Raw genomic sequence first — 12,744 nt, 5'->3', positions numbered from 1 at the left:
CATTTAAGCACAGAGTGAAAAAGCCCCCTGTCACATCACAGCGCTGACGAAGGCCGAACCAGGCCGAAATGCATTCGCCATACAATTCAAATAAAGCAGCTTCCCTTGTTCCCTGATGTGGCCTCTGCTCTTTCTTTTGGGAGGAGTTCCTGTGGCGATATATATATATATATATATATATATATTATCTACTGGCGGTCGCCAGTAGATAGTTATAGTTAGGACCGTGTTTCTATAGGAAATCCGCAACATTCTATTTGGAATAACTTTGGCGCCGGTTGACGAACCCTCGTGAAATTTTCAAAATAGGTGGGGCGCTCCGCTCCGCTCCGCTCCTACCCTGAAAGTCTCGGGGGGATTCGTCAAGCGGGGGCTGAGGATAAAGGGGGGTCCCAAAACATGTTTTCCCCATGCAATTTGCCATAGGGACCTTTAGTCCAAGGTACAGCCCGAATGGCTGAACAGAATTACTTGAAATTTGGCAGAGAGGTAGTCCTCAGCTCAGGGAAGTGCCTTTTGCAGGTCTGGTGTCAATCTGTTCAGTAGGTCCTGAGAAAATCAAAAGTAAAATCATATATATATGTGGGCGGAGCCTAACCACACATCTCATCCTGAGATCTGATTGGCTGTCTGCACTTCATCCAAGAAGTGTTGGCAGCCATCTTAGGACCAATATACATGATAGCACCTCATTAAAAAGCATTGCAGTTAATAGAAGGTTTTAAGACTTTAGTTACATTCTAAATCATTTGTTGATGGTACCATACTCATTTTAGGAATTGTGGTATGTTCTAAGGTGATTTCACCATGTGAAAAAACCTTCTGCTGGGATATCATGATTGAGAGAAAAATATTTTCTCATGCTTTTCCCACAGAGGTTTGGAAGGTGATCTATAAGCTAAACTGAGAGCTTATTTTCTGTAAATTCACATTATCTTTCTCAGTCATGTGAGAATGAAGTCTGACATTCTCAGTAAAACATGTACATCCAACAAGGGCAGAGACTGTCAGTTGATTCCTTTGTGTTCTACTGCAGCTTCCCAGAGTGTTCCAAAGAACAACTAGAGCGCTAACAGTCCTACTTATGATGAACGTATGGCACACCTGAAGCCGTCTTGCTTGGATTAAAGTGGTAACTCTTAAAACATTTAATTTAAAAAGGAACAAAATGAGGGGGTTCATTTTTCCATAACAAGTATGATTAGTGCTGCAGAAAGAAAAACTAGGGCACATTTTGACTTCTGAAATCCTCTTTTATTTCATTAAAAAATTCTGACATGCAGACTGAAACATGCACTTTCAATACCAGCAGCAGTTTTCCCTGGTGAGCAGTAGCTTTACTACAGTGATCTAATGAGCAAAAAGAGTGCTAACATTCTGAATTTATGGCAAATGTGTGACACATCCGAATGCCTTCTTGATGGAATCAAAGTAAAAAACTGAAAGTATTTCCTACTGAGGAGACTGCAGTAAATGAGGAAATTAGGAAACTTCATAACAAATAAGTCTCCCAAGATGGCCACCAGAGACAAAAGAGCCCAAATGTAGCCCAAATATCACCCAGATGTAGCCCAAGTATAGCCCAATGACAGAATGTCCCAGAGTGTTCTTAAAAACAACTAGAGCGCTTACTGTCTTCATTATGACAAAAGTATGGCACACCTGAAGCCATCTTGATTGGAATAAACTGGTAACACTTAAAACATTTAATCTAAAAAGGAACACAATGAGGGGGTTCATTTTGCCATAGAAATTATGATTAATGCTGAAGAAAGAAAATGAGGGCACATTTTGAGTGACTTCTCAAATCCTCTTCTATTTCATTAAAAAATTCTGACATGCAGACTGAAACATGCACTTTTAATACCAGGAGCAGACTTCCATGGTGAACAGTAGTTTTACTACAGTGATCTAATGAGCAACTAGAGTGCTAACTTTCAGAATTTATGGCAAATGTGTGACATATCTGAATACCTTCATGATGGAATCTAAGTAAAAAACTGAAAGCATTTCCTACTGAGGAGACTGCAGTACATGAGGAAATTAGGAAACTTCATAACAAATAAATCTCCCAAGATGGCCACCGGAGACAAAAGAGCCCAAATGTAGCCCAAAATCACCCAGATGTAGCCCAAATATAGCCCAATGACAGAAGTGTGCAAAACACTTATTATTTTGTGTTTTTGCAGTGTCATATAGTGCAGACGTGTCAGGTATTGGAGTGCTTTACATGAGCATTGGTTACATCACACAAGAACAAATTCATTTTGGTTGTAGACATGGGGAGACTAAGTGATTTGACCAGAATCACAGAATGTCGAGCTGAAGCAGAAACTCCAACCTGGTTCCCCAGTTGCAAAGTCTGCAGTTCTGGAATTAACACCACATCCTCTCCCCTAAGTGCAACATTTAATCAAGTGGTCAACTGGATAAAAAAACATAAAGATAACAAATAATTTAAAAGTGCTTTGTCGGTATTTGAAAACTCAGAAAATATGTCCTTATTTTAGTCTTTTAGAGCACTAACCATAATTCTGATGCCAATAAGACCCTCTCATATATGTAATTTCTAAAGGAAATGCTCTAGATATTACAGTTTTGATTACATCAAGATGACGTCAGGCGTTCCACACTTTTGTAATAAATATAGAATGTTAGCAATCTAGTTGTTCATTAGGATACTGTTGAGAGGCAGAGGCCAGGGGCACGGACTCTGAAAATTGAAGGCAGGTAGGAGGGTGCAAAGGCAACAATTTAACCACACTGAGCAGGCAGGAAGGGGCCGTGGCAGCACAACAGACTGTGGAGGGCAGTGGAAAGGGGGGCAGGGGCAACAAACCAACAATACAGGACTTGCAAGAGAGGCTGTGGCAATGTAATAGACCATTGTGGGCAGAAGGAAAAGGCAATGGTAGTACAACCATACATGCCAACAGACCCGATTCAGCCAGGAAACGTCCAATGTTTTTAAGCTCAAATGGGCTTTATTTGTTCGGTCTCCTGTCTACAATCTCCTCTTTTTCAATGTAACTCAAAGGGGAAAATCAATACCCCAGTTTTTTTTTCAAAATCTCCCTCTTACCAAGTTCAAAATGTTCGCAAGTATGGTACATTGGATCATGGAAGGAAATGGGGTAGGGACATGGACTTGGATAACAGAGGACAGGAGGGACATGGAGAGGTGCACCAAACTGACCCTGCAGGGCAGGCATCAGGGTTTGCAGCAGCACAATACACCACACAGGGCATGCGGGATGGGAGTGCAGCACAACAATCCATAGAAAGCAAGAGGGAGGGGACAGGACCATGCACATGGACAACAGAGAACAGAGGGGCAAGAGGCAATGGTAGCTAACTGACCATAATGGACAGACAGGAGAGAAAGCTGCAGCATAACAGACCATAAAGGGCAGGAGGGACGGATCAGGGGCATTACAATGGAACAGACAAGCCAGGAGGGAGGGAGTAGGGGTCTGCACATGTAAACAGAGGGCTGGGGGCAAGGGGGCAGGGCAGGAGCAGCAAGATAGCCATGGAGGTCAGGCAGGATGGGCACTAGAAGCAAGACACACCATGAAGAGCAACAGTGAGACTGTGATGGCATACACACAGACCATGGAGGGAAGGTGGGAGGGGGTCAGGGGCAGCTAACTGACCACACAGGGAAGGTGGGAGGGGCCATGGCAGCACAGAAGACCATGCATGGCAAGTGGGAGGGTTAGTGGCAGCACAATGGCTATGATGGACAAGAAGGAGGGTGCAGGGGCATGCACAAAGGACGATGGAGGATAGAAGGGAGGGTCAGGACCTGTGCACAGACAAAGTTCAGGGGAAGGAGCCTCACAAAAGACCGCACGGGGCAGGGAGGAGGAGCAGTTGCAGCACAACAGACCAGGGAGGGCAGAAGGGTGTGGCAGTACAATGGACCATGTAGGACAGGAGGAAGAGGATAGGGGCATGGCATGTGGACAGGCAGGGTGGAGGTGGCAGGGACAGGTTACAGTCATCTGACAATGCTAGGCAGGTGGGAGGGGAGTGGCAGCTCAACAGAACACTCAGAGTAGATAGGAGTGGCAGGTCCATGGAACATGGTGGGCAAAAAGGATGGAGCAGGGGCATGCACAAAGACATCAGAGGGCAGGGGGAAGGAGAATAGGGGCAGCAAGCTAACCACAGAGTTTAAGCCGGAGGTCAATGATGGGGCATAGAATTGGGCAATGGAGGGCAGGAGGAGGGGACTGGTACATCATACTAAATTGAGGGCAGTGGCAGCACATCAGACCATGCATGTCAGGAGGGAGGAGGCTAGTCCATGGATTCACACAACATGGGATAGGGAGGAGGGGGATGGGGCAGCAAGCTAACTGTTCAGAGAAGGCGGGTATTAGGAACTTTATTGTTTTTAAAACGTGTGTCTGTGCGAACTACTTAAAATATGAGCAAGTATGCAGCATAATCTCACTTTTATTCAGGAAGAAGAGGACGTTTGTGACTGTGACTCCGGGCTCACTTGGCAGAAACACCCCCTGACCCTCCACCCCCTATCACAAAATGTAATGCCCGTGAAAAGGGTAGGTGAACACAGTGTTATATAGAACATAGTCCTGAGAGCACGATTGAAAATGAAAACTAGATATAGTGTATGGTATAAACTATGCACCAAAAAGTGTGATATAAGATGAGCCGGGCGTGAAATATAATATGCAATACATTGTGCGCAATGACAGATTCATTGGAGAGCACGAGATAGCACAGGCACTAGCGCGTGCTATGCAATTTGCGCCTTGGAGTGTAATATGCACAGGGCAGTGTTGTGTAACCTAACTAGTCTCTAAAGTTGTAATATAAAATATGTGCTGGGGAGTGTAACGTTGCATATGCACTGTGACAAAGATATGGATACCAGATTGTAATATGTATGGCATAGCACTGTGCGTTATAACATAGGCATCGAGGAAGGCACGTTAGATGGGGCAATATAACCCGTGCGAAGACAAGTGTGGCATGACATATTCACGGGGTGGTGTTACAGTGCACATGGGCTAGAGAGTGTCATAGCATATGCACTAGCTGGTGGAATACAACACAGAGGTGTGTGGCACTCGGCAGGCAATGGTGGGTGTAACACAGCATTGGGCTCTGCCAGGAGCGCGCTGTGACTCTCAAGTGATGTTCGTCCCCTTTCCAGAGAGTAAAATAAAAAGTATTACACATCCGGCAGTGGATGTGTGTTTTATTAACCGTGAGGGGGGTTTCTTACATAGTTTTGGTCGAATTTTTGTCGAATCCCCTTTGAATGGCTTGGTGTGCATGTGTATTAAATGTGCCCGTCAATAGCTACCCATGTTTGTATGAATAAACGACAAGGGTGTCTACCGGGATTAGGCACGGTAGGGCATCAGACATGTCAGAGCTTCACTAGTGGTGTAAATACATTCCACGTGGATTCATTGTATGCATAGTCGCCTTTTAATGAATATCACTCAAATCGTCATGGTGATAGGTACGTACGGTTTGTCCAGCATGTCCTAGGTGTGTCTATAAATATATATTTTTTAAAAATAATAAAAAACTGTGTCCGGCCCTGGGGATTGGGGTCAAAAAAATATAATTAGGAGACATGCCCTGGGGGATGGGGTCATCAGGGCCAATAAATTAGAATAAGAAGGGGAACCACACAGCCCCCCTTCTTAAAAAAATTAAATAAATAAAAGACTGGCATCGTGCCGGAGGCCACGCCCCCTCCTTGCAGCACTCTGCAAACGCGCCCCCTGGCGAGTTGTAAGTTGGGGAATTAATTCCTCTTCAATACTGAGGGTCCCTGAGGGCCAACTAGCCCAACAGGCATCTCCAGTATGCGCCAGGGAGCTGCGCTGCAGACAGGTGTTCTGAGGCCAAGCCCCTTTTTACACCTCTCTGCAACGCAGCTCTGTGGCGCTAACTGGAGGTACCTAGTGGTCTAGTTTGACCCTAGGGACCCTTAGGATTCAAGGGGACTTAATCTCTCAACTTAGAACAGCCACAGGGCGCGTTTACACTCATGACATCACTGATGACATCTCAAATGACATCACTGATGACATCATCCTTGTTATAGAGTGGCAGACCTCCTCTCACCCTAATATAACCTTTGATACACACATTCAAAAATAGAGACTAACATTTTCAAAACAATGGACATACCAATACCAGTTACAACAACCTCTTCAGTAATTCTAAGATCCACATACACATCCACTCATTCACCAACAGTCCTATACAGTCACTCATACATGTACTCACTCATCATATGTACTCATACACCTATACATCCTGTTACACAATGCCACTCATCCATAGAGTTACTCACACACATAGTCACTCATGCTAATAAAGAATCAAACATACATTTACTTGCATATACAGTTATACACACACCACCACACTTACTTCTACGGAAACTTACACATACTTAGTCCTTTAAACAATCACTTATAGAAACACATACTTATTCATACAGGAACTCTTTCAATCTCTCACTCTCACATATACTCACTTATATACACCAATAGTCACATATACTAGTTTAAAACATATGTAGTTACTCATAAAGACACTATTGAGACAGTCATTCACTCACTAACACACCCATACACACACTCATCCACCCATACAGTCCTGCACACATGCTGTCTTCAACACATACAAACAGTGAGTCACTCATTCATGCACCTATGCACTACGTAATACCCCCCACCGAACCATGCAGACACTCAGACTGATACTCAAAAAACCAACTAATAACCTATATAGACACCCATGTAGCTACTCACCAACCCATGCAGCCACTTATACACAAAGTGAGAGACTGATACAGATATTTACATATTTAAACATTACTCACTAAGCCATGTATTCACTATGATACACTTAATCAGTCAGTTACACAATCAATTTTTCAAAAACAAATCATCCATTTAGACACTTATATACCCATTTATTCTTCCATCGACCTTGAGATATACATATATAAAACATATTTAATTTTCAGAAAAACAGACATTCACTGGATGATGTCATCAGTGATGTCATCAGTGATTATTATTATCTTATGATATCTCGAAAACGAGTGGGGGTCCAAGGGATAAAGTTTTCAGACTCTAATAGTTGTGAAATCCCCAAATCAACACTATAATATATATAAACAACTATGAGTCTCATACAATTGAAGACCTTGACACAAGAGTAAAGGTGATGCTAAAAGTAGTGTAGCTGCGAATTCATGTATGCATATATGTGTGTATGCATAGGTGTAAAATTCCCATCATCCACCCAAAGTGGTTAGCTTCATCATCTGGGAATCAAGGACTTATTAGAGAACCATCTTCTACTTGGCAATTTGTAGATCTTGGTCTCTTATGTGTCCCAAACCAGTGGCTAGTATATTGTTGTTATTGGATGATGAAAGGGTGTGATGGTTGCAGTGCTCGTGATAAGTGGTAGTGTATAGGTGCTATTTAAAAAATGTCTAACAAGGCACTAAACACATTTTATTAGATCGCTACCTTGTTGACAAAATCTAAAAACAGTGCTATAACAGTTTCAACGATATAATAACTGTGATGGAAAAAAAGGGTCTACATGTTTCTGCTATCGGATGAAATTCATCCAAGCTTTCGTCAGGACCAAATAAGCTACTGCAAAATAAATTGATACTCAAGTGAGCAGTGAAGTGGTGAATACAACCTGGACCCAATTGAAGGGCCAAGAAGCTCCGTGGGAAGTAATTTTACTTCACTGACCTGCACAGGTGAGAAAAAGAGAAGAAAGAAAACACAACATAGCAAAAACCCTTAACAAAGTGGTATTTTCAAGGTCAACATTTAGCATCCAGAAAATTTATACAGTATGCAAATACTCATAAGTGTATCAAGACTGTGATAAGTCTATGTAGTTAGGTAAGGTAAATAGAGTTCATAGCACTTACCCAATTTGTGATGGGTGTGCACCTCACCTCACCTGGCCACTGCTCAGGTTTAGGGAGGCCCCGCTCTGTAAAACAATCAGAGGGTACAGAAGTGTTACTACCCAGATTTTGGGCAATTTGAACCGCTAAAGCCCACTCCGCGATGTGCCTGTAAAACGCCTAAACCCACAGAATGTCATTCGAATGCTGCGTAATAAATGAAATCATTAGGCATTGTTGGCTCAAAATGAGCTGTGTAACCGCCGTTGTATCGACTAAAAGGAACCCGACTTGCGAGAGCAATCGGGTCTGTTAAAATAAAGCCGTGCCTCTGTCAGAATGCCCAGAGAGCACGAACGATAGGAAAAATACGCTTGCTTACTGACATTGGAAAGGGTGAGGAATTCCTACTCACCTATCCGTCGGTACCTCAGGTCGGAGCTGAGCTCGTAGGGGAGGTAACCTGCGGAGTGTGAGCACTCGATTGAAGTAAAGAATGCCGGTATCGGTTGTCAAGGCAACCAAGTGCAAGGCCGTCATTGGGACGCTGTTCAATACGTCATCCCGTCACGTTTAGTAAGCCTGGGAATTGTAGTATTTGACGGCCGCCTACATAGAAAGACGGGTTGGTGGCCAAGAATACATTCATAACTAGTTTTGTCTGACAAATAAGAATGACGATGAAAAAACCATGCGATTGCTATCGCACTACAGTGTAACAGCATCAAAAACATATCGTGCAGATAGAGGTCGGTTTGGCTGTAAGTGTTAGTGTAGTCACGGATGAAAACACAGGCGACTTTGTTAATGTGAAAGCATGTGATGTTAGAATCATGCCGAACCTGAGTCACATTGCATGTACGATACCAATATATGTCTATTCTTAGAGTGAGGACCATGGAATATCGTCATTGAGCCCATTCCGATCACTATGGAGTCTAAACACCCATTTCTGTTCTTTGTGAAAAAGGTAGTTGGTAACATCTGTTATATGTGATGGAATAAATGGTTGTTCCAGGACGAGCCATTTCATATCTTCTGGTTTATGGTTCAATGTCAGGAAATGGTTGGTCATTCTGGTTGCTTGTTTTTTACGCCTGATTGTGCTCTTATGTTCACTAATTCTCACTTTAATTTTACGGTTGGTCATCCCTACATATTTAAGTGAGCAAGGACAAGTAATCAGGTAGATAACTTTCTCTGAGTTACAGTTGGTGTGTTTGTGAAGAACCCATGGTTTAGAGGTGCCAATATCTACTGATTTGGTAGGTTCTGTCTGTGGGCACACTGAACAGGAGCCACAAGGATAATGGCCCTGCACAGGTGGCAAGTCCCAGAGTGCTGATGTAGGAGGATTCCTCTTGGTTTTAGGTCGTGTATGTACAAGACTATCCTTGAGACTCGTCCCTCTCTTGAATGAGAAGAGTGGAGGAGTAATTTTTTCGTTGTTCAGATTCAGGATGCGCCAATGTTTACGCACCACTTTTTGCACGTCGTTAGATAATGTGCTGAAAGTATTGACAAAAGTCAGTCTCGTAAGTAGTGGTTTTGGTGTTGAAGGCGCAATGAGAGCGTCTCTGTTATTGTTCGCCGCTCTTTTCTTAGCTTGTCTTATCAGGGACGTAGGATATTTCTTTGCTTTCAGTTGTTGAGACAGGTCAGCAGCGTGTTTGTCAAAAGTCTCTTTAGTGGAACAGTTTCTGCGTATCCGCAGAAATTGTCCGACAGGTAAGTTTTGTCTTAAAGACTTAGGATGGTGACTCTGGAAGTTCAAAAGAGAGTTCTTTGCTTGGGGTTTTCTGTACAATTCACTCCCAAGGGTCCCTTGTGTAGGGTAGATGACAATGTCTAAGAAAGGCAGTCTGGCCTTATCGTGTCTCACTGTAAATCTCAAAGTTATTTTGGGCATTTAGCCATGCATGGAAGTCAAGCAGGGTGGTGACGTTGCCACGCCATATTACCAAAATGTCATCAATATATCTTTTCCAGACGACAATCCTGTCGCGGAAAGGATTGGTGTTATTCAGCACATTGTCCTGTTCAAAAAGATGAACATAGAGATTCGCCAGGCTGGGCGCAAAAATACTGCCCATCGATGTTCCTGAGGTTTGGAGGTAGATGGTTTCCTCAAACTTGAAGAAATTTTCTTTCATTGCTAGCCTGGCGCACTCCATGATGAAGTTAATCGGGGTGATCGTGATAAGATCTTTTGTATCAAGTAGACCCCTAATAGCTTCTAATGTTTCGTCTTGGGGAATACAAGTGTAGAGTGATTCGACATCGAAACTAACCAAAAGGTCTGTTTCGATGTCGAATGTAGTCTCAGGCAACAGTCTTAGGACGTCTTTGGTGTCCTGTAAAAATGTTGGCATCTCTTTAACCAGTGGTCGTAGAAAAAAGTCCACAAAAGTGGACAAGGGTTCTAAGAGTGACCCTATCCCAGATATAATAGGGCGTCCTGGTGGTGGTCTAGTGGCTTTATGTATTTTGGGGAGGACGTAGAAGTAGGGCATGACCGGATACTTCGTGATCAGGAAATCAGACTCTTGCGGTGTAATCCAGCCAGATTCTTTAGCTTCATAGACCAGGTCGTGTATCTCTTTAGACAGTCTTACTGTTGGGTCTTCGGACAGAACCCGGTAAGATTTACCGTCATTCAGTTGTCTTAAACATTCGTTCCGATAGGCTGTCGAATCCATAATGACAATGGCACCTCCCTTGTCAGCGGGCTTAATGGTGATGGTATCGTCATTGGATAGTGTCGTCATGGCTTGTTTTTGCAAGAGAGGAAAGTTGCAGTATCCTCTCTCACTTCTAGAGCAGAGAGAGGTGACCTCATTAATTACAGCTTGTTCAAAAACCTTTACGTGATCTGGCACCAAATGTACTGGCGGGTTGAAATTGGAAGGTGGTTTCAAACCTGTGTTAGATTCTAAGGGTAGGTTATCTAAGCCCATCATATCAGTTCCTTTTTCTTTATTCTTGAAAAAGAAGTGCAGACGTACTTTACGGAAGAATTTTCCAATTTCGCACCTCAGTTGAAATGGGTCGCCTACACACGATGGGACAAAACCTAAACCTTTGTTTAGAACCTCATGTTCAGTGGATGTCAGTTGACGTTGGCTCAAATTCACCACTAATTGACTATTTTCTTCTGTAGTCTTAGTGGTTGTATGTTCCTTGTGTTCTATATGTTCTGTGGTGGCTGATCTGTTTGCCAGTGTACTTGTTGTGCTTGTCCTCCTCTTCTCCTGCCTCTGTTGCGTCCACGGCCTTGCCCTAAAAAAGGTTGCTGCCCAAAGAAGGTGGATGGGGGCGGCTGGCAAGGAAAGGGGGGCATAGGTGGAGTGTAGGGTGAGGGTTGATAACCCCAAGGTGCTGGGGGCCACCAGGGACTTGGTTGATCATAGTAGTTTTGTGTACCGCGTCTTCTACTGGCACGTGAACGTTGATTGTTTAGTCTTTGCGACGGTGCCGATGTAGTAGAACCCTCTGAGTCAGATGAGGGGGTATCCGTCCCTGACGAAGAATAATTAGAGCCGTATCTCTTGCCCTTTTTGTTATATTCTGGCGGGGTGTAGGTGTCGCTAGTGTACGGATAGACTTTCTCAAAAGAGAAACGGGCCAGATCTTTTTTAAATTTTTCAATTTTCATCAGTAGAATGGTATCTTTATGCTCTTTGTTGGATTTGTTAGTATCCTCAAGGTTTCTTTTGAATAAAGCACTCGTGATTGTGGCTTTTATTTGACCCTCTAGAGTTTGTATTTCTACAAGGATCAAATCAGCTGCCTTTTTGGCTGTACTAATGATTAAAATAAGCCAATCGCGGGTGCATCGCCACGCAATAAGCGACCAATCCTTGAGAAAAGTTTTGTCTGTCAGGAAAAGTCGTGGTGTGTTTGTTACTATCAAGCCCATAGGAGCACTGTTACTTCTTAGGTATTCTGTCATTATCGCACCATGTATAAAGGTGCGCGAATGTGATTTCTTCAGGGTAAGTAGAGTTTGCCATTCATCTATTGTGTTGTTAGAGACTGATGGCAAACTATTAGAGTCTGAAAACTTTATCCCTTGGACCCCCACTCGTTTTCGAGATATCATAAGATAGTTTTAGGAGCAGCTTTGGCTGCGGGTCTTCTTGTATTTCGGTACTCACGCAATCAAGCGTATTACGAGTACATTCACACCGCTGCTCACACCGTTTTTTGTATTTAAGATGGCCGAACTCACTGGTTTGTCATTCGATGATAGTATGCTACAATCGATCTTGAGCACCAACCCCAGTATATTAGATAGTTTGCCATCAGTCTCTAACAACACAATAGATTTTAATCATTAGTACAGCCAAAAAGGCAGCTGATTTGATCCTTGTAGAAATACAAACTCTAGAGGGTCAAATAAAAGCCACAATCACGAGTGCTTTATTCAAAAGAAACCTTGAGGATACTAACAAATCCAACAAAGAGCATAAAGATACCATTCTACTGACGAAAATTGAAAAATTTAAAAAAGATCTGGCCCGTTTCTCTTTTGAGAAAGTCTATCCGTACACTAGCGACACCTACACCCCGCCAGAATATAACAAAAAGGGCAAGAGATACGGCTCTAATTATTCTTCGTCAGGGACGGATACCCCCTCATCTGACTCAGAGGGTTCTACTACATCGGCACCGTCGCAAAGACTAAACAATCAACGTTCACGTGCCAGTAGAAGACGCGGTACACAAAACTACTATGATCAACCAAGTCCCTGGTGGCCCCCAGCACCTTGGGGTTATCAACCCTCACCCTACACTCC

The sequence above is a fragment of the Triturus cristatus genome, chromosome 6 (genome assembly GCF_964204655.1).
Source record: "Triturus cristatus chromosome 6, aTriCri1.1, whole genome shotgun sequence".
Lineage (NCBI taxonomy): Eukaryota > Metazoa > Chordata > Amphibia > Caudata > Salamandridae > Triturus > Triturus cristatus.
Note: the sequence above shows the minus strand (reverse complement) of the source record.